The following is a 21,712-nucleotide window of genomic DNA, read 5'->3' as shown; positions in this document are numbered from 1 at the left end:
CATAAATGTATACCTTTTCATAAAGAAAATACATTCCTTGGGTTCCAGTATGAAAGGGAACTATGTTGTGGATTCAGCTTGCCTTTCCATTTGAACTGCATAAAACTATATAATGTATTGAAATGACAGTTCAATCTTATAAAGTTTGTTTCTTTATGAGTAGAGTTTGTTAATAAAAGTAAATGGAAGTGATCTCATCGAGTTATGTGTTGTGATTACCTAGACTTGTTTTGTCTTATACAAGCCCATAGGTCAGGGTGCTGTGTAACTAAATGCTTGGACGTGTACATTTAAGCTTTATATGTCTTGGAAGTGAAAAACTCTTCAATTTGTTTTTCATTACTGTGAGGCCTACCCGTCCCATAGGATAACATTGGTAATTGCTTATAACATTTAATATGCTATAATTTGGAATTGGAAGCAGGTAGCTATATCATGTTTGATGTCTATGAAATACTAATAAACCCTCTTTAATGGTAAAGACACATTGTCCTTTACAATTTTGAAACTTCCACTGGAAGAAAGTTGTCATTTTCTGACCCTTAGGCCTATTGTGCTTGTAGTCTGTCTTGGGTCGCAAGACAGTTAGACTTTGTGAATTTCTCCCAAACAGTCACACAATAGAGGAATTAGGTGTACATGAATGGGCCATCTGCTGGCAGGATGGGGCGGAGCTGAGCACAGCTCCACTTGCAACTGAATAGCCTGTGCTCTGCCTTCATACAAAGGGAATAAAGACCCCACATTATCACTGCAGCCAGCTTGGAGCCAGGGCACGGGAGGCAGGAAACCCCATGCACATCAAAGCTGCTGCCTAGAAGCCATTCCCACCATCAGGAACCAGGGCACCACGGTACAAAGAGGGGACCTCAGACACCAACTCTTCAGTACACTTCTTGACCTGTGGATACTCTTCCAGAAAGAAGGACTTATGTACTGCTAAAAGGACTGCCACTCTGCTGGTGTGCTGACTGGTTGCTGCCTTGCTGAACTGCTATCTTGCTGCTCTGCTGAGCTCTTGCCTGGGGAAGAGGAACTTGACCCACAACTTGATCTTGAACCTACGGCTGCCAGAGTGACTCCAAGGGCTAGCATGCTGGCCTTCTGATATGCACTTCACTGACATAAAAGGCTCCACAACACCATGCACAATCACCCGTAGCCAGCTGAAGTGAGTTCCTGACCTCCAAATGATGTCCGTCAGGTCCTGGATACTTGGTATAGCTCAGAGAGCTGTTTGCAATCTTTTAGGCTCTTTGCACCTGTGAACAGGCCTGCTTGCACCAAGACCTCGCTGCTTGCACCACAAATCAAAGCAAAGCGGGGTCAGGGAGACCCTTTGTGCTACAACATCGACTGCTCATGGAGACCACCAACTTGAAGCTCCATCATGCCTGTCTGCGATGCCTGGCCTGCTCTTTGTACTATTCTGGCAGCCTCCATTGATGCTCCCCCTGCTCTCCCTGCTCCTCAATGCCCCCTCCACTGCAAATGGGACTCTTGGTGCAGATTTAAAAAGATAAAACTTCAGCGAGCCTAACCTGGTGACTATAGATGACCTGCACTCCATTGCAGTCAGCCTGAACAGGTAACTTTGACCAAGTGCAGTGTTTTAGATATCCATTGCTGGTGCGTTGTGCTTTTTTGTGCTATTGTCACTATACTCTTTAAAATCAGAAAATCATAACTCCGGTTCTACTGATTGGATTTTTTAAATTTTGGTGTCAATTCATTTCTTAAAATTCACTCTATTATTCTAATTTGGTTTGTGGTTTTTCGTGTGTGGTGTTTTTTACTTTATTACTGTTTATGCACTGCATAAATACTTTACACATTGTTACACACAGTTAAGTCTGACTGCTAACAGAGGATCAAACGCAGGTTAATTTACTGGCTTTTAGTGGCTCACCCTGTAAAGGATTTTGGCTGTTACTTGGGTAGGATTTCACCATCCTCAACCAGCCACCCAATTACCGACAGATGTATATTTGTATGCTCACCATCTTTTAATTGTATTGCTTCATTCAACTGTAGTATAATATCAGTGTTCCAGTGAATATTTCTAAACAGTATTCATGTTATATTCCTAGTCAATAAAACTGGGCTGCTTGGCAAACTTTACTGGGGCCATACATTGAATAATGTTACAATATGCCTCAAAATCTAAGTACAAGCTATTAAGCATGGCAGCCTTTTAGAATGTTAATTTTTTCTGATTAGCAGTGACTCGATAACGAAAAACATTAAGGTGCTCATTAGCAGTCAAATTCAAACACACACATTTGGAAATAAAGTAAGACATCTAAAGTCATTCCAGGCACAGTACTCTGCCAAACGCTCACCACGACTAATGATAAAAGCCTTTACTATGATGAAAGCAAGTTCATCAACAGGTACTCCAGTGCCTACATTTTGAACAGCAAGTAAGTACAAAAGGACAACCCATTATGCCCTTGTAGGGTTGAGTACGAATATGGAACAAGTAAAGATACCAACAAGGGAATTATTTGAAGCAAAGTAATTTTTAACTTAATTCCTTCATGATTTTAATTGATTGAAGTAACATCAAAATTAAATTGAACAAATATTAAATGATGCGTAAATGAGTCAAACAAATTGGGACAGCAAACGTATAACTTAAATAATCTTATATATTCAAAGGTATGAAGATATCCTAAGTAGGATTCAAGGGGTACACAGTTCAAAAACGTCAAAAGTACATAAAAGTTGTAGACTTTATGGTGCAACCAAAATCCTATCCACCATATGTCAATGTGTATATTCAACCTCCTTAAAGAATATCCTACGAAAAGTCTAACAGTAGCGATCCAAGGCTCACAATTGAATAGGAATGTTAATAATGAGTTGGGTTATAGATGACATTTCGGTCTCGGTTTTAGCGATGCGACCATTTCAGGACTCGGAATTCGTGTGAAGAAAAGAGACCCATTCAACATAATTGATTCAAAGGCTATGGAATTCATGAATATCGAGATTCCTTAATTCGCCGGACAAGGCAGGAGTGTTGAGCCGCAATGGACAAGCAATTGTAATGTGAGCACTCCGATGGGTCGTTGCGCTGATAAATGCGAATGAGCGTTGAGGAGACATTGGATGAAAGAGCTGACCCAAAGCTGCTCTAAGTATGTATATGGGCATGCATTTTTATTTGTGCTCTGTTTATTACACAAAGCTGACGAGACAGATAAATCTGTTTCTAGGCCTAGTCTAAAAATATTTATTTAATAAATAATTGACAACTTCTTGCTTTTCAAAGCGTGTGGTTTCAGTACAAAGCAAGAAGGCGCTCCACATAGAAAACTAACAAATGTGAAGACAAATAGCTGTGGGCCCTTCGCATAATTATTTTTACAGCCTTTTTCGATTTAGCTGTTTTTGGCTTTGGTGCCACTGTCTATTGGTTTGATGTATTTCATACACCTCTGACATTCCCACTGTCATCAAGGATTTATTTTGAGAGAGTTGTGTTGTAATAATTCATGCAAAAAGTGTACAAGTGGAATTGCTTTAAAGCATTCCTTAGCCAGAACGAATGGTGATTTCACGCTTGTCGCATTCTTCCGATCCTTCTGTCAGAAGTCATGAAAAGAGTGCTTCTTTCAAGTCTCCTGAACACTTCAGCGCACTTTTTGCATGTTAAAAAAACCTTTTCCTATCAAAAAACGAAACTGCCATTCCGGTTGTGACTTTACCATTGCGGATCAATTTTAAAGTAAAACAACTTCTTTCAACAATGGATGCTTTTTTGACACAATGGGCTCTTATAAGAGACGGCAGTGTTCGACTTCCTGGAAAACTGAAAAAGGGGAACAGAAGTGAGTTTCAGATTTCCTGGACTTAAAGCCCCAGGGATATTTGACAATACGCCACTTAGAACTGTGTTATAAATGAGCGCTATCTGGAAAGTGAGCTAAATAGAAAGACGTTTCTAACAGCTGGCCACAATATAGGATGATCCTGCTTGCATCACTTGTGATTAGCTTGCTTTGTGCCCACTACGCAGGTACTGACGAGAAGAGTACACAGTGGTAGTCATGGAAATTACTTCAAATGGAGAAAAGTTAGGATCTGACTACTAACCCTGGGCTTCTATGTTGGGAGCAGCTGGTCCACAAACATTTTTGACTGGCGCTAATACGTGTCCTTGGGGTTAAGCAACTGAAGCTATGCTTGGTCCAAATTCCTTTTACCGCCTTATTATCATAGACGATTTGTAGAGATGATAATGTGTGACCAGAATGTTAGGGACAATTAGTTGTGCTGCATTTTCTTGTGGTGGTGTGTTTTTGCCACAGTATTGGATTGTGTTGTTGTTGTGCTGTATATTCTGTTTTCCCTTTTTAGTTGAGTTGTGGTCTAATATGTTTTTAATTTTGTTGTTAGATTTCTTTGTGAAGACACTGTGTTTGCGCACCGTTGTTTAAAGATGCCAGCAAATGCTGCACATTTCCAATCAAACGCACCACATTTCTTTTACGTTTCAGTGCCAAATAATAATTTACCACGAACAAAATACCGCTGCTAGAGCTCTTCCACGATTTGAGACACCTGTCAGCCCAAAATCTGACGGAAATCAGTCTTAAATTAGCACTTGCTTTGCTCCCTTTGTATAATTCAGCCCAAATACTACTTTGCAAGGCAGGTTGTGTCTTGCAACTTCCGCCACTAAAAATTCAATCCTGTCATAAAAAATCTGGTAACTAACTAGAGGTGTGCAAAGTTGTGAGATTTTTGTCACTTTTAGTAAGGGTCTATGGAAATGTTTGCAATTGTGAAAATTGTTCACTTTAACACAACATTGTTGCTGTTAATCTTAGCTTGGGTCTATTTTTGTTGCATATATCACTATTTCGCGCTTACAGGGTTTCTCTGTATAAAATATGTCTTTATTGAAACAGTTAGTATTCAGAAAAGTAGAACAAAACAAAACTTACAGAGAAAAGCCCTGCAGACATTTGCCATTGTGCATTGAAATGTTCCTTGAAAAATAAAAATAATCTTAAAACATCTCTACAACTGAATGCCTATATAATGTTGCTTCATATTGACTGAAAACAAAGCGAGCCCACGCATGTGTTCTTCTAAGTCACACTCAAGCAAAACAGTCCTGATGCAAGGACACTATTAAACAGAAGAAACCCATTTTATATAATAAAACAAAGTGCAGCAGTTTTCAGAGCCGAATGGCACTGTTGTTCTGATTACATAAAAAAACTGGTGTAAATTACTGTAGGGCAATTTATCAGCACGTTACGGGAAGCGTCACATTCTTATAACTGAGCCTCCATACTGTCTAAACAGAAGTTTCCACAAAGGCACCAAAGGTTCAACAACAGTAACCATTGTTCACACTGGGAAGCCTAGTATGAGCATAAAGGTAATCCTGCTACTCTAACACAGCCATGAAACATCAAGACAGCTAAATAAATAAATGGCAATGGTAAACAAAATGAGAAGCATTGTAATGAGAAAACAGAACAAAAATAAAGGCGAGACTAGGTTGTTCAGAGGTTAAGCAAAAAGGGAATTCGCCTTCCACCACTACAAACCGATCTTCTGGATATCTTGGCACCGCAGGTGTGGCCATCAAGCAATGGAACTGAGGTATATGGTTTGGCCCAGTCAAGATAGCCTAACCCTGCCTAAACCACTCTGTGCACCATCCTGATTCCAGTCGTTTTGTGCTCTCGAAAACAGGCAATGGAATGATCTTTCACCGATCATTAGGGTGAGCTCTACACTACACAACTCTAAAAATGTACTTCTTGAAATGTTAAGGACATGGATGTTAAATTTGTTCTAAAGAGTATCCCAACAGTCTAAGTATGTCAATGTTTTAAATACATCTTTAGAGGGAAGCTCTTGGCACATTGCCTTTTTTATTGTGTATTCTATCTTGTTGTACTGTTTTCAGATGCCTCCATGCTTTTGCTGTTCTTGCTTTCCGATGCCAGCTTAGGTAACACTAGAGGTTTGTAAAGATTCAACAGAAACCTCAAAAGCAAAAATATACCCTCTAAAACCAAATGGTGAGACAGAATGGTTATCAGAGTGGGCCTGGAATTTGATGTCAGCTATGTTTTTACACCATTTTTTAATACATCCCAGACCTTGTAAAACTGCTCTGTAATGAGATATCAACATTGGTTAGTTAAGTGGTCTAGATCCTAAATCCATCAACTCTGAATAAACATGCTGGTGGCTTACCTATTTGACGTCCAGTTTGCAGTTTACTCTTTGGGCTCACTAGCAGCACTTCTTCCAGGTTCTACATAAGTTGAAAGATCAATTCCTATAAGAATAAGAATAAAAGAAAATGTTAATTCTCTACCAAACATAGTATAGACCAGAACACCCAAGAATGTTATAAATGCACACCTAACACATCCTCAGTAGATACATTGCATATTACACAATGGAATAACAATTACTTTTGAAACCACATTTTTGAGAAAAATACATCTTGGGGATTAATGAAGGGTTATGGAATGTTATAAAACTGAATAGTGCAAAAATATTGAGCAAAAATTAGCATGTGCAATTATAGATTTTCAGATTAAGAAGAGCATAGAAATATAATTGAATGAAAAGCCATTCAATGTGGTGAAATATTCAATCAATGAAACAATACATTCATTAAGGGAACAAGCCCATATATATTTTGGTAAGAAACACTTACTATGTAGTAAAGGAGAAGCATCTATTTATTTACAGGAGGTTTAAAATGGCTAATCTAGACCCCGGAGACCCCATTCCCCGGGACCCATTCAGAATCATTGAGGACTGCGGGGGGAGCTTGGTGGCCCCCATGTTCCCAGTGGGCACCGTGGGACATAGCAGGAGCAGGTCCTGAGGGTTGATGGTCCCTAGGACCATCTATGACTCCATGAGCGGGGCCGTACGGCCCCCCTCCAACATTGCATTTGCCTTAAGAGGTGGTGGTCGCTGGGGTTCAGCAATAGTAACCACTAGACACCAGGGATTTTTTTAGGTCAGTTTCACGTGAGTGGAGCAACCCCTAAGACAAGGGTCACTCCCCTGAGGGGGGGGGGATTTCTTTTAGCCTATTTCTGCCCCCCGGGGGAGCAGATCAGCCCAGAAACCACTAGGCCCGGGGGATAGGTTTTTTTGCACCAATTTCACACAAGAGGAGCGACCCCTTGGGCAAGTGTCGTTTCCCTGGGGGGGGGGAGCAAATATATTTTAGGTCATTTCTGCTCTCCTTGGGGGCAGATTGGCCTATTTCTATTAGGATGATCTGCCCCCCGAGGGGCATAAAACACTTAGGCACCAGGGTTTGGTGTGTGTGTATGTGTGTGTTTTGTTTGGGGAGCAGCCCCTTGGGCAAGGGTCGCTCCCCATGGGGGCACATTACTGTTGGCCATATCTGCCCCATGAGGGGCAGATCGGCCTAATTTTGTAAGGCCAATCTGCCCCCGGGTGGGGAAGAAAGCCCACCAGAGACCAGGGAAGATTTTCTTTTTCAAAAAAAGAGGCTGGGGGTATGGCCGTACCCCCACACCAAATAAATGGGGCTAAAGTTGTTCTGCCCACCGGTGGGCAGATGAGGCAATTACCCCCAATCCACTCCTCGGGGTCAGAAAGCCTACTAGATGCCAGGGAATCTAAAAAAACCAAATAATAGTGGGGTGGTGGCTACCAACCAGTATGGGCCTGCTTATACCCTCACCCCAGCTGAAGAGGGTAACAGTGTTTTAGCTCTTCCCTGCACACTAAAACATCTTATCCCACGGCAAGCAAGGGGGCATCCTATTATTTTGGGTTTTGGTTTTACATTTGGGTCATGAGAGCTTGTCTAACTCTCAAAATTGTCCCACTTGGAATGGTAAAGGCTGCACTTTTTTGAACTTTGGGACGCTGCCATGTAGAAAAATCCACAAGACCTAGGCACATCTGAAAACCAAACATCTGGGTGAGTCCAGGAGGGTGTGCTTCACATGTTCCCCCCATTTTCTTACCCACAATGCCCTGCAAACCTCCAACTTTGCTGGAAATCACACATCTTCCCACAGTTTTGTGATGGAACCTTCCGGAATCTACAGGAATCCACAAAATTCCTACCACCCAGAATTGTCGCATCTATATCGATAAAACATCTGCCCCACTTGTCAGCCTAAATTTTTTTTTTTTCAAACTGCCCTTTTGGACCTGCTTTGGTTCCCCCTCAATTTCAACATGTTTTTGGCTCTTTCCTGTCACAGGCACTTGGACCACCTACACAAGTGAGGTATCATTTTTACAGGTAGACTAAGGGGAATGTTAGGTGGTAGGAAATTTGTCCCAGTGTGGTGATCCCACACAGAAATGTGGGAAAAATTGAGATTTTATTGTTACATTTGAGGTTTGCTGAGGATTCTGGGTAATAAAACACTGGGGGATCCACGCAATTCACGCCTCCCGGGACTCCCTCGGGTGTCTAGCTTTTAGAAATGTTTGGGTTTGGTAGGAATCCCTATATGGCTGCTGAGCCCAGGAGCAAAAAGGCAGATGCCCCACCTGCAAAAACAGGTAGTTTTGTATTCGATAATTTTGACGTGTCCACATAGTGTTTTGGGGCATTTCCTTTCACGGGCACTAGGTCTACCCACACAAGTGAGGTACCATTTTTATCAGGAGACTGGGGGGAATGCTGGGTAGAAGAAAATATGTGGCTCCTCCGAGATTCCAGAACTTTCTATCACCAAACTGTGAGGAAAAAGTGTATTTTTGCCAAATGTTGAGGTTTGCAAAGGATTTTGGATAGCAGAACCTGGAGAGAGACCCACAAGTCACCCATCCTAGATTCCCCTAGGTGTCTAATGTTCAAACATGCACAGGTTTGGTAGGTTCCCCTAGGTTCCAGCTGAGCTAGAGGCCAAAATCCACAGCTAGGCACTTTGCAAAAGACAGCTCTATTTTTTTTGCAAAAATGTGATATATCCACTTTGTGTTTTGGGGCATTTCCTGTTGCGGGCACTAGGTCTACCCACACAAGTGAGGTACCATTTTTATCATCAGACTTGGGGGAACACTGGGTAGAAGGAAATTTGTGTCTCCTCTCAGATTCCAGAACTTTCTGTCACCGAAATGTGAGGAAAAAGTGTTTTTTTTGGCCAAATTCTGAGGTTTGCAAAGGAATGTGGGTAACCGAACTTGGTAAGAGCCCCACAAATCACCACATCCCAGTTTTCAAACATGCACAGGTTTGGTAGGTTTTCCTAGGTGCCGGCTGAGCTACAGGACAAAATCCACAGCTAGGCACTTTGCAAAAAACAGCTCTGTTTTGTTTGGGAAAATGTGATGTGTCCACGTTGTGTTTTGGGGCATTTCCTGTCACGGGCACTAGGCCTACCCACACAAGTGAGATACCATTTTTATCGGGATACTTGGGGGAACGCTGGGTGGAATGAAATTTGTGGCTCCTCTCAGATGCCAGAAGTTTCTGTCACCGAAATGTGAGGAAAAAGTGTTTCTTTAGCCAGATTTTGAGGTTTGCAAAGGATTCTGGGTAACAGAACCTGGTGAGAGCCCCACGAGTCACCCCATCTTGGATTTCCCTAGGTCTCTAGTTTTCTATAATGCACAGGTTTGGTAGGTTTCCCTAGGTGCCAGCTGAGCGAGAGGCCAAAATCCACAGGTAGGAACTTTGCAAAAAACACCCCTGTTTTCTGTGGAAATATGTGATGTGTCCACGTTGGGTTTTGGGGCATTTCATGTCACGGGCACTAGGCCTACCCACACAAGTGAGGTATCATTTTTATCGGGAGACTTCGGGGAACGCTCGGTGGAAGGAAATTTGTGGCTCCTCTCAGATTCCAGAACTTTCTGTCACCGAAATGTGAGGAAAAAGTGTTTTTTTAGCCAAATATTGAGGTTTGCAAAAGATTCTGGGTAACAGAACCTGGTGACAGCCCCACAAGTCACCCCATCCTGGATTCCCCTAGGTCTCTAGTTTAAAAAAATGCACAGGTTTGGTAGGTTTCCCTATGTGCCAGCTGAGCTAGAGGCCAAAACCCACAGGTATGCACTTTGCAAAAAACACCTCTGTTTTCTATGGAAAAATGTGATGTGTCCACGTTGGGTTTTGGGGCATTTCCTGTCGTGGGCACTAGGCCTACCCACACAAGTGAGGTATAATTTTTATCGGGAGACTTGGGGGAACGCTGGATGGAAGGAAATTTGTGGCTCCTCTCAGATTCCAGAACTTTCTGTCACCGAAATGTGAGGAAAAAGTGTTTTTTTATCCAAATTCTGAAGTTTGCAAAGGATTCTGGGTAACAGAACCTGGTGAAAGCCCCACAAGTTACCCCATCTTGGATTCCCCTAGGTCTCTAGTTCAAAAAAATGCCAGGTTTGGTAGGATACCCTAGGTGCCGGCTGAGCAAGAGGCCAAAATCCACAGGTAGGCACTTTGCAAAAAACACCTCTGTTTTCTTTGGGAAAATGTGATGTGTCCACGTTGTGTTTTGGGGCATTTCCTGTCGCAGGCGCTAGGCCTACCCACACAAGTGAGGTACCATTTTTATTGGGAGACTTGGGGGAACATAGAATAGCAAAACAAGTGTTATTGCCCCTTGTCTTTCTCTACATGGTTTGCTTCCAAATATAAGAGAGTGTGTAAAAAAAGACGTCTATTTGAGAAATGCCCTGTAATTCACATGCTAGTATGGGCACCCCGGAATTCAGAGATGTGCAAATAACCACTGCTCCTCATCACCTTATCTTGCGCCCATTTTTGAAATAAAAAGGTTTTCTTGATACCTATTTTTCACTCTTTATATTTCAGCAAAAGAATTGCTGTATACCCGGTATAGAATGAAAACCCACTGCAGGGTGCAGCTCATTTATTGGCTCTGGGTACCTAGGGTTCTTGATGAACCTACAAGCCCTATATATCCCAGCAAACAGAAGAGTCCAGCAGACGTAACAGTATATTTCTTTCAAAAATCTGACATCGCAGGAAAAAGTTACTCAGTAAAACGTAGAGAATAATTGCTGCTTTTTTCACCTCAATTTCAATATTTTTTTACTTGAGTTTTTATTTTCTGTAGGAAACACAAATTACCCATTGCTGAATTCAGAATTCTGTCTACTTTTCAGAAATGTTTAGGTTTCTGGGATACAGCATTGGTTTCACTCCCATTTCTGTCACTAACTGGAAGGAGGCCAAAAGCACAAAAAATCGTAAAAATGGGGTATGTCCCAGTACAATGCCAAAATTGTGTTGAAAAACTGGGTTTTCTGATTCAAGTCTGCTTGTTCCTGAAAGATGGGAAGCTGGTGATTTTTGCACCCCAAACCCTTTGTTGATGCCATTTTCAGGAAAAAAAACACAAGCCTTCTTCTGCAACCCTTTTCCCATTTTTTTGAAAAAAACGAAATTGTCACTGTATTTTGGCTAATTTCTTGGCCTCCTTCAGGGGAACACACCAAGTCTGGGTAACTCTTGAATCCCTAGGATGTTGGAAAAAAGGACACAAATTTGGCAAGGGTAGCTTATGTGGACAAAAAGTTATGAGGGCTTAAGCGTGCCCTGCCCCAAATAGCCCAAAAAAGGCCTGCCACCTGAGGGGGGAAAAGGCCTGGCAGCGAAGGGGTTAATGTCATTCTTTCTGTACCCAAGAACTTGGACAGGGCTCTAATTTTCTTACAAATAATGTGCACATGAGTTAGGAGGAGACTTCCAAATCTTGGCAGCATTATTTCTAAGGACATGTCAAATTACACCTCTACTGTGAATTATGACCCTACGGAGGGAGCACAAAGCTTCGCGCACTTTCAAACTAGCCATGTTGTTGTTATATGGGTCAATTGGGTCTGATGCAACTCATTTTTAGTTACAGAGCATTGGGATTGAATTAACACTGAAATGTTCTTTCTAGTTCTGAGTGAAACTACATTTTCGATTGAAGTTTTGACTTTATTATCTGCTATTTGTGAGGAAGAAGAACATTTGCAGTGCTGGGAAATAAGGACAACGTGAAAGATTAAACACTTGTAAGGGATGACTTGATCTGTTTTATGACTTGTGCCCAAGAGAATGGTATCTGGCTATTAGCCTTCAGTAATAGTATCCCAGATAGGAATGTTCCCATGTATTTTTCCTTTTGTGGAATAGGATAGTGCTATATGGAGACTTTTAATGTATAAACCATCTGAACTGTGTGACCTATACCCAGTGACCAAGAAGTATCTCTCCCCGTTAGAAGAGATAGGATTTCACCAGTGTATCTCAGATCCAACCCGTTTGTGTGACCCTGCACTACCCTAAAACATCAATCACATTTTCAGGCTGTTTTCTTACCACAGGTTGAAACATGCCAGGCAAGTATTTTGCATCTAATATACAAACATTGTATCAACCAAAGGAATATCCAGGCCCCTCTTCATTAAATGGTCTCAAGCAAGCCTATCTACATTGGCGGTGTAACTCATTTCTGAGTCTCTTTTTTAGTTATCTCCATCAGGCCTCCGATGGTGCAATATTCTATACTTTAATTTCTGCCATGATGGATGTCCTCCCGGCTCTCCATAAATTCAGGGATGAGTTAAAGGTACTAGGATTTATTCCGGAACTCAAGTAAAAGATAGCAGCGATGCAGAAGATCAGAAGTAACAAGGCTAAAAACTAACACCTGTGCTTTGAAACTATCTATACTGCATAAGGTAGGAATGCCTGCCTGCTAGCCATAAATGTTTTTCAGAATAATTTTGAGCAATCCAAAAATTAATCTAAAATCTTTTTGCGTTAATGCAGCTATAAAAATAACAAGATCATAGAAATGATCCAATATACTCAGTCATAGAAAAAGTTAACATGAGACCTGCACAATTAATTCCGTTTCAGTTATTGACTACAAGTGGCAGATATGTACCATGGAAGGGATTTTAAAATATTTACAACATATGCAATTATTCACAGGCACACAAATCCCATATTTTTCATAACCTTCTGCAATATTATTTTGTTTTATTTTATTTTATTGTGAAATGTTGTATTTATCTTTAATAAAGATGCTAGATGTTTACTGCTACAAACTGCATAATGTGCACATATTTCTGCTACATTTTTAAACTTTTATGTATCTGAATATTACAGGGGGACTATTGTAAGGTTGTGCTGTTGGGAGTGATCGCCTATTAGAGCGAGTCACCTCCCCGCAGCCATTTTGGTTAACAGTCTAGTCTTTGCATTAGGAGGAGACTATAAATTACAGAGGCTGCCGTGACCGTGCAGCCTTTAACTAAGCTGCTAGATGCTTGCTGCTTCAAACTGCATAATTTGCACATATTTCTGCTGCATTCTTAAACTTCTATGTATCTCGATATAACAGGGGGACTATTGTAAGGTTGCACTGTTGGGATTGATCGCCTGTTAGAGCGAGTCACTTCCCCCCTGGCCATTTTGGTTAACAGTCTAGTCTTCGCATTTGGAGGATACTATAAATCACAGAGGCTGGTACGATCCTGCAGCCTTTAATGAAGCTGCTTGATTCTTGATGCTTGCTGCTACAAATTGCTTGATTTGCGCATATTTCTGGTGCTTTTTAAACTTTTATCTGAATATTACAGAGGGACTGTTGCAAAGTTGTGTTGTTGGGAGTCATTGCCTGTTAGAGCAAATCACTTCTCGTTGGCCATTTTGGCTAACAGTCTAGTCTTCGCATTAGGAAGAGACTATAAATCACTGAGGCTGGCACGAAAGCATGCAGTGGGCCCTCAAAAGGCAAGCCCGTCTGAGCCCGTTCACACACCAACCATGCATAGTGCCAGCAATGCCACAAGGTATTCTTAAAGGCCAGCATTGGGAACTCTAGGGAACAGTTAGTGGACATTGAGAGAAGGACTTCTAGTGGCCTTAAACTAGTAATGGGGAAGGACGCTCAACAGAGTCCAGTTAGTAGCAATAGACTCAACCGTCAATCACCCTGAGATGTGGACTTTTGAACATCAGATCCATATAAAGTACAAATCAGAAATTCACTTACTGCTCCAGGTAGGAGCTTGGGGTGCACTCTTTTTAACCAAAACATGGATCTCCTCGGACTCAGCGAATGATCTAGGTATGGTCTGCCCACTGGGATACAATGTTTTTCCTAACTCCCGCATGAATAGGAAGGGAGGGGGTGTGGTCATTATCTTTAAGGACCAGTGGGACTTTGCCCCAATTAGGCTGGATGAGTTTGCAGGCCCTGAACTCCTAGGTTTTTCATAGGCGGAGGCTGCCAATGTTTAGGCATCTTGTATTATGGCCCCTCTGGGCTCTCAAACTCATAATTCAGTCCTCATCGAGGACTGAGAAATCTGGCAATAGTGCACTCCAATTTCTTGGTGCTCAGTGACTTTAATTTATTCTCTGACATGGACTCTTCCTCTGCATTTAGGGACCTACAAGGGTCCTGTGAGATTTTAGGATTGTGTTAGTTGGTCAACGTTCCGACTCGTAAAGGAGTCCATATTTGGGACCTTATTTTTGCCACAGAAGGGCTAATTTCAGTGGGTAATATATCACCCCTCTGCTGGACAGATCATGCTATGATTGCTTTTCAATTTCAGGAATGTAACCCGGCTCCCTTGTAAATACTTTCATTAGACCTCACTGTAGCCTTGCCTGGAGCAAACTTAAGGCACTTTATATGGGTGAATCCCTTGTCAAGTGGTCTTCAGTTATTGACCTAGGTAGGTCAGTTGAAGATAACTTGCAGTCTTGGAGAATCAAATTTTGGAAAGTTTAGATTCAGTAATCCTTTTTAGAGTATCAAACCTGCAACAGAAGCCCTCCACTCCATGGTATAATGCTTCTCTTAAGCTTTTGAAGCAACATTGCAAGAAGGCAGAAAGAAAATGGTGTCTTGCCTAAAAGGAGGATGGCAAACTAGCCCTTAAGAGAACCTTACATGAATATAAAATAGGGATTACGAAGGCCAAAGCAGAGTTCTATGTGAGCGCCATTCTGGCTGCCCCAAACAGCGTTAGGATGGTGTTAAAAATCACAAAAGAGCTCTGTAATCCAACATGCATGAACCAGGCAGTTGCACCTTCACAGGCTCTATGTGACGAGCTTGCAGTTTTTTTCAAGGAGAAAATTGATAATATTTCAGAAGACATTAATCCCTCAAGCCACGGTCAGACTCCTTCAGAGAATCTGGCAGGTGGCCTCAATCGGCATTGAGTGTGGGACCCGCCATTATAGATTAAACCACTTTGGTCCCCTCCCATGGCCACTTCCTCAGACTCGCCCCTGGATCCTTTACCATATTACATTTGGATGGAACAGGTGAAGGAGCTCTTACCATTGCTTTGGCAAATCTGTGGTCAGTCATTACAGTCAGGCTCTGTGCCAGCTTTTTTTAAAAACACCATAGTGGCACCTATTCAGAAAAAAATTCTTTGGACCCATGTATCCTGAGAAACTATAGACGGATATCCTTGCTGCCTTATCATGTGAAAATTTTGAAGCTAAGTAAGGCATTGTCCCGATTTCTAGAATCCAATAATTCATTGGAAAAGGAACAATTTGGTTTCGGGCCAGGCCAAGGGATTGAGACAGCACTGCTCACAGCTACAGATGAGCTTAGAATGGGGGTTGATGAGGGCCAATCTGTAGTCCTGATACTATTAGACCACTCAGCTGCATTTGATATGGTTTGTCACAATAGACTTCTGTTCTGACTGCATGTGATTAGAATAGGCGGAACAGCTTTGGAATAGTTCTGCTCAGATCCATCAGACAGATGTCAGGTGGTTGCACTGCCCCCATTTCATTCAGAATTCAGGACTCTAAACCAAGGTGTCCCCAAACGCTCCTCCACCAACCCAATTCTCTTTAACATCTGCATGGCTCCTTTGATCTAACTGGTTAAATCTCATCATTTGCAGTTGGGTAACTATGTTGATGATACACAATTGATCTTGTTTTTGGCTGGTGATCAGTAGCTGGCCTCTTTTCCTTCCTGCATGCTTGGGATTAGCCAGTCGCTCAAATCTAATTCCCTTAAGTTCAATGGAGAAAAGACCGAGCTGCTCTGCTGTTCACCCAACAAGGAGCCAGCCATGCTTCCCCTAGTTTTTGGCCATTTCCATCTGATGGCAATATAGTGCTGGCTGACACGGTTCGAAACTTAGAGTTATTTTTGACAAAATGCTCAGTATGGAGAGCTACGTGAATAAACCAGCAGGCATTTGCTTTGCACTTCTGAGAGCCCTACGCAAGATCCTCCCAGTGCCTCCATCTACAGTTAGAGCCTGTAGTGTTATTCAACAATTGTAATGCTCTCCTGTTAGGCATCCCAGATTATCTGTTATGTTGTCTGTCAAGAGTACAAGTTAGAGCTGCTAAACTTGCCTTGAACAGACCTAGAAAGGCCTCCACTTCCTTAGCTACGAAGGAGTTGCATTGGCTGCTGCCAAGACAAAGAATTTTGTTTAAGTCACTTTGTATTGTGTTTCGAGCTCTGCAGGGGTCGGGACTGGCACCCCTACAAAGGACTCTGAGAAGATATACCTCAAATATACCTCCATTACTCCTCAGCTAACATGGCATATGTGGATAAGTTTAGAAAAGTTAAACAAGGTGTTTGGGTTTTTACGATCAGGGTAGCCAAGCTCTGAAATCAGCTTCTGGCCCCCATAAGTTTGCTAACCGACATCCTACAATTCAGAAAAGCTCTTAAGACCTGGCTTTTCCCTAAGTAACTGGCCTGGTTCTATAGCAGTTTGCTATCAAGCAGCATTTCCATTTGTCTTCGCTTATGACTAGCACCAGGATATGGTGGCAGAGCACTTTATAAGTGTTAAAAATAAATACATAAACCAAAGGGTAACATTCGGAAAAGGTGTTCTATCTGCATCTGGTATGCTAATTGTATAATATAAATTTTAAAAACCAGAATGATAAAACTCAAGGCAATAAAGGATAGAGATGCCAAAGGAGATATTTCCTATTCTTAATACCACATCTATATACCTTGACTATATATACATCGTAAAATACATAATCTGAGTGAAGAACAGTAAACGTATTCCTACCTACATATATGTACCATCACAAACGTTTGGTCCTCGATATTCAGACTGTGATATTTTGGCAGGTCATTGGTTCCCACATAACAACTAGTTAGTTACCAGTTCAATATGTGAGAAAGCTGGTGAAGATCATGCCCATATGCCCTGAGCTTTCGCTCAGATCCCTAACTCTGGTCCACTGTACAAGACTATGTCTAAGCTTTTCCATCTAACCACTGCAAGAACGACCCTTTTACATGAGTCTGTCAATGCAGAAATCCTCTTGCTGCTGACCTACAGACTTTGTTTATAAAATACAATCAAATATTGTAAACTTTGTTCTGCTAACATGGCTTGTGTCTTGCCACTTTACAAGGCACTCTGATAAATATATAAATGCATACATACATGTCCCTGCAATCAGTCAAATCTGCAAATTGCATTCTAAAAATCAGGAACCATTTTATCATACATAGTACAGAGCAGCTGCAAGGGATCTTATGTTGGTTTTGTTCAGAACAAATAAGTCAACAGCTAAAATTTAGTGCAAACCTTGGAGGCTAATGTTTCACCAAAGCACATCTGTCACAATCATAGTTGGAATGTAGTTGTGTTTTACCGTTCAATTCTTTACTCAATGATTAGAAACAGATATTCTTAAACCAATGACATGCTAAACATCTAGAAATTTGAATTGGGATTTACTATAACATAATGTTCAGTATAGATACTAATATCTAAATTGCCATGCTTCATGTCTTTAAAATAACCAATACATGAGTATGAGCAATCCTAGCTTCACAGACACCCTTGGAATCCCTGCACAGGCACAGTTTTTAATATTTATCAAACCATCGTCTTCCAACCATACACAAGTGTAAATTCATCTGAAAGATTCACAAAATGTGGATTTGCAATCACAATGTCATGCAGTAGTCAGACAACACATGGTCAGTCTGGCAATACCTGCAATCCAAAATCTTATTCTTCACGTTTCTAGACTGGCCCTCTGAGCAGACCTCTATTGGTGTACAAACAAAAAATCTATTGCCCCAGTGTTTTTTACCAAAATTATATACCTACGTTACGAGAAAATGCCCCTTTTATGAGTGGTCATTCCCAATGTTTGCTGAATGTTATTGCTGCTTTTTAGACTCTGCACATTGAAACACTGCTGTCCAGTGTATGTGCTCCAAACAAAAAAAACATGTTAAAATTGGCTAATCTCTGATTGGCATATCTAACGCTCCTACAAAGTTATAGTATATGGTGTAGAAACTACATCCATGGGAATGAAAGTTAACTGTCACCAGTTGAATGCAGCACATATAGTGCCAACTACTAGTGTGATAAGGAAAACATGGCTTCAGACCCACCAATGAAGCCCAACTGCTGCAGTTGAAACTTATAGTCTGACCTGTCAGAATTACCCCTTTGATGGGAGAATACATCCCTTTTGAATACTAATTAAAATGCCCACAAAGGAGTCAAAGTGATGAAGGGGCTTAGGAAGTGATCTGAACAGCCAGTCTGAATATGATTGAAGACTCATACTAGGATCTGATAGGCAATTACGACATAGAGTATAGTCCTGTTGACATGTGTGGATTTTATGCAGTGTTTAGTCGGGGCAATAAAAAAGCTGTGAATTCTGAGCGTGTGGGGTTTTCAGTTCCAATTAATACTGAAATCTTAGAGGAACATGGTGTTGGTAAAGGTAAGCAGGTGTGAGGTTAGTGTTAGAAATGTGGTCCTTGGTTGGCCCCCTGTCCAAGCAAGGACCTCACTTCAGTCAGGGTAAAGGAGAATCACCCTTGATTAATCCATGCTCACCCCCTTGGTAGCTTGGCACGAACAGGCAGGCTTAAATTCAGAATCAATGTGTAAAGTATTTGTACCAACACACACAGTAACTCAGTGAAAACACCACAAAATGACACAACACAGGTTTAGAAAAATAGGTAATATATATCTAAACAAAACAACACTAAAACAACAAAAATCCAACATACACAAGTCAAGATATGACTATTTAAAAGAATAAGAGTCTTTATCCTTAGAAAAGAGTGAAAACACTGTTAGTGCACCAAAGTACTTGGGTAGAGTCAAAATAATGCTGTACGGGTGAGTGTGCATCAAAAAAGCCAGCGATGCGTCGATTTCTCACCCACAAGCGAGAACGTGCATCGTTCCTCCGTCGGCTGGGTCAGCATGTATCGTTTCGTTTCTCCGGCAAGAGAGCGATGCGTCGATCCGGACAGGCACCTCGGCTCCGGGCAGGCTTTGCGTTGATTTTCCCGCCCAGTGATGTTGTGTTGAAATCTGGTCACGCTGTGTCAAGAAACCTCACTGCGTGGGGGGCTTGTGTCATTAACAGCAGCTGCTGCGGGTATTGCGTGTCATTTCTCCAGCTGCGTTGCATTGATCTTCTAGCCATGATGCAGGTGGGGCATCGATTTTCGCTGCAATTCCAGAGACACGTTGTTTATCAGCCACGAGACAGGTGGTGCATCAAAAGTTTTCCTGCATGGCGGTCTTTGCGTGGATTATCAGTTCTTAGCTGCCAGCTTCACCTCTCAATGGCCCATGGACTGGATAGGGCACCATTTGGCATGGTAGGAGTCTCAGCAGAAATGCCCCGTGCTGGCAGGGGAAGTCTTTGCTGACCCTGAGATTTCAACAACAGGAGGCAAGCCCAGTTCAAGTCCTTGGAGATTCTTCTCAAGCAGGAATGCACAACAAAGTGCAGTCTCTGTCCCCTTTCACAGGCAGAAGCAGCAACTGCAGGATATCCCAACAAAGCACAGTCGCAGGCATGGGCAGCACTTTACCTCAGCTCTTCCGCTCTTCCCCTTGGCAGAGGGTCCTCTTGATTCCAGAATTGATCTGATTTTCAGGGGGTTTGGGTCCACTACTTATACTTCTTTCTGCCTTTGAAGTAGGCAAACTTCAAAGAAGAGTATCTCTTGATTGTAAGATTCTGCCTTGCCTAGGCCAGGCCCCTATCACCCACTAGGGGGCTGGAGACTGCATTGTTTGTGGGTAGGCATAGCCCTTACAGGTGTGAGTGACCACTCCTCCCCTCCAGCACAGATGGCTCATCAAGATATGCAGGCTACATCCTAGTTTCCTTTGTGTCACTGTCTAGAGGAGAGGTGCAAACAGCCCAGCTGTCAAACTGACCCAGACAGGGAATCCACAAACAGGCAGAGTCACAGATTGGTTTAAGCAAGAAAAAGACTACTTTCTAAAAGTGGTATTTTCAAACACACAGCTTAAAAACAAACTTTACTAAACAATGTATTTTTAAATTGTGAGTTCAGGGACCCTAAACTCCAAATTTCTATCTGCTCCCAAAGAGAATCTGCACTTTAATAATATTTAAAGGCAGCCCCCCTGTTAACCTATCAGAGAGATAGGCCTTGCACAGTGAAAACCGAATTTGGCAGTATTTCACTGTCAGAACATATAAAACACATAAGTAAATGCCCTACCTTAAACATACACTTCACCCTGCCCATGGGACTACTAGAGCCTACCTTAGGGGTGCCTTACATGTAAGAAAAGGGAAGGTTTAGGCCCGGCAAGTGGGTACACTTGCCAAGTCGAATTGGCAGTTTAAAACTGCACACACAGACACTGCAGTAGCAGGTTTGAGCGATGTTTACAGGGCTACTACTGTGGGTGGCACACTAGTAGCATTTGATTTGCAGGCCCTGGGCACCTCTAGTGCACTGTACTGGGGACTTATTGATAAATCAAATATGCCAATCATGGAAAGTCAATTACACATACATTTTACATAGGAGCACTTGCACTTTAATACTGGATAACAGTGGTAAAGTGCCAAGAGTAACAAAAACAGCAAATCCATCAACAACCTGGAAAACAGAGGCAAAAAGTTAAGGGGAGACAATGCCAAGGATGCCAAGTCTAACAGTTAGGAGTTTTAATCAGTTCATTATATAGGAGGAGTTGTTACCTGAGGGGTGATTTAGGGTAAAAAATATCAGTTTTGAGAAGGATAGTGTGCATGCCTCTATGTGTACAATTTTAAGGGATTTGTAGCCTAGAGTAGGAATGATGGAGCATGAAAGACAGTTTTTATGGATTGGGTGTGGTCCTCCTCCAAACATTTCCACTTACATTTTTCAACAAATCAAGTAGTTTTGAGGCAGGAGTACGTTCATGAGGGTGTTGAGAGATGTGGTTCTATTCACGTCTTCACAAGAGATCTTTGTTTGGATGTAGGAAGTTGTGAGCCTGCAGTTATGCATGTGGTTGCAGAAGGTGGGAATGAGTGTTATTTTCATAATCAGTCTTAGTCCCATAGGAGGATATAGAAATGTAGAAAAAAGAGAATGACTGTGGGAAAGATAGGAAAAAGGGGTCAGAAGAAGATTCAGGGATGAAAGAAATTTGCAAGAGTAGGACAAAGAGGCATGATGTGTATTGGTATTCAGCAACCCGGCATTGTGCTGCACTGGCAGTGGGCACCTACGAAAAACATTGGTCTTTTGGCCTTTTTTTAAGCAAATTAAGCACCGCATGCACATGCACAGCGCAATATATTAAGATTGTATGAACATTGTATCCGCTGTCTGTATCATTAAAACCTTAGTGAAATTTAGGACACCACTGGATATATTTTTATGATGAGTTTTTGGCTACTACAAACATATATTTG

At 41.8% G+C, this 21,712-nt stretch overlaps 1 protein-coding gene across 5 annotated transcripts in view; it reads right to left on the bottom strand.

Moving 5' to 3' along the window:
* The window catches only part of FUT9 (fucosyltransferase 9), a 666,331-nt gene that overhangs the window by 514,271 nt on the left and 130,348 nt on the right, over nt 1-21,712 (bottom strand). For all 5 annotated transcript variants that reach the window (XR_011203828.1, XM_069235522.1, XM_069235520.1 and 2 more), the window contains exon 2: nt 6,229-6,313. The gene's annotated coding sequence lies outside the window, so the exon portion shown is untranslated. The remainder of the gene's footprint in view (nt 1-6,228; nt 6,314-21,712) is intronic.

Source organism: Pleurodeles waltl, chromosome 5 (genome assembly GCF_031143425.1).
Source record: "Pleurodeles waltl isolate 20211129_DDA chromosome 5, aPleWal1.hap1.20221129, whole genome shotgun sequence".
NCBI lineage: Eukaryota > Metazoa > Chordata > Amphibia > Caudata > Salamandridae > Pleurodeles > Pleurodeles waltl.
This window is presented reverse-complemented; position numbering and strand designations above follow the sequence as displayed.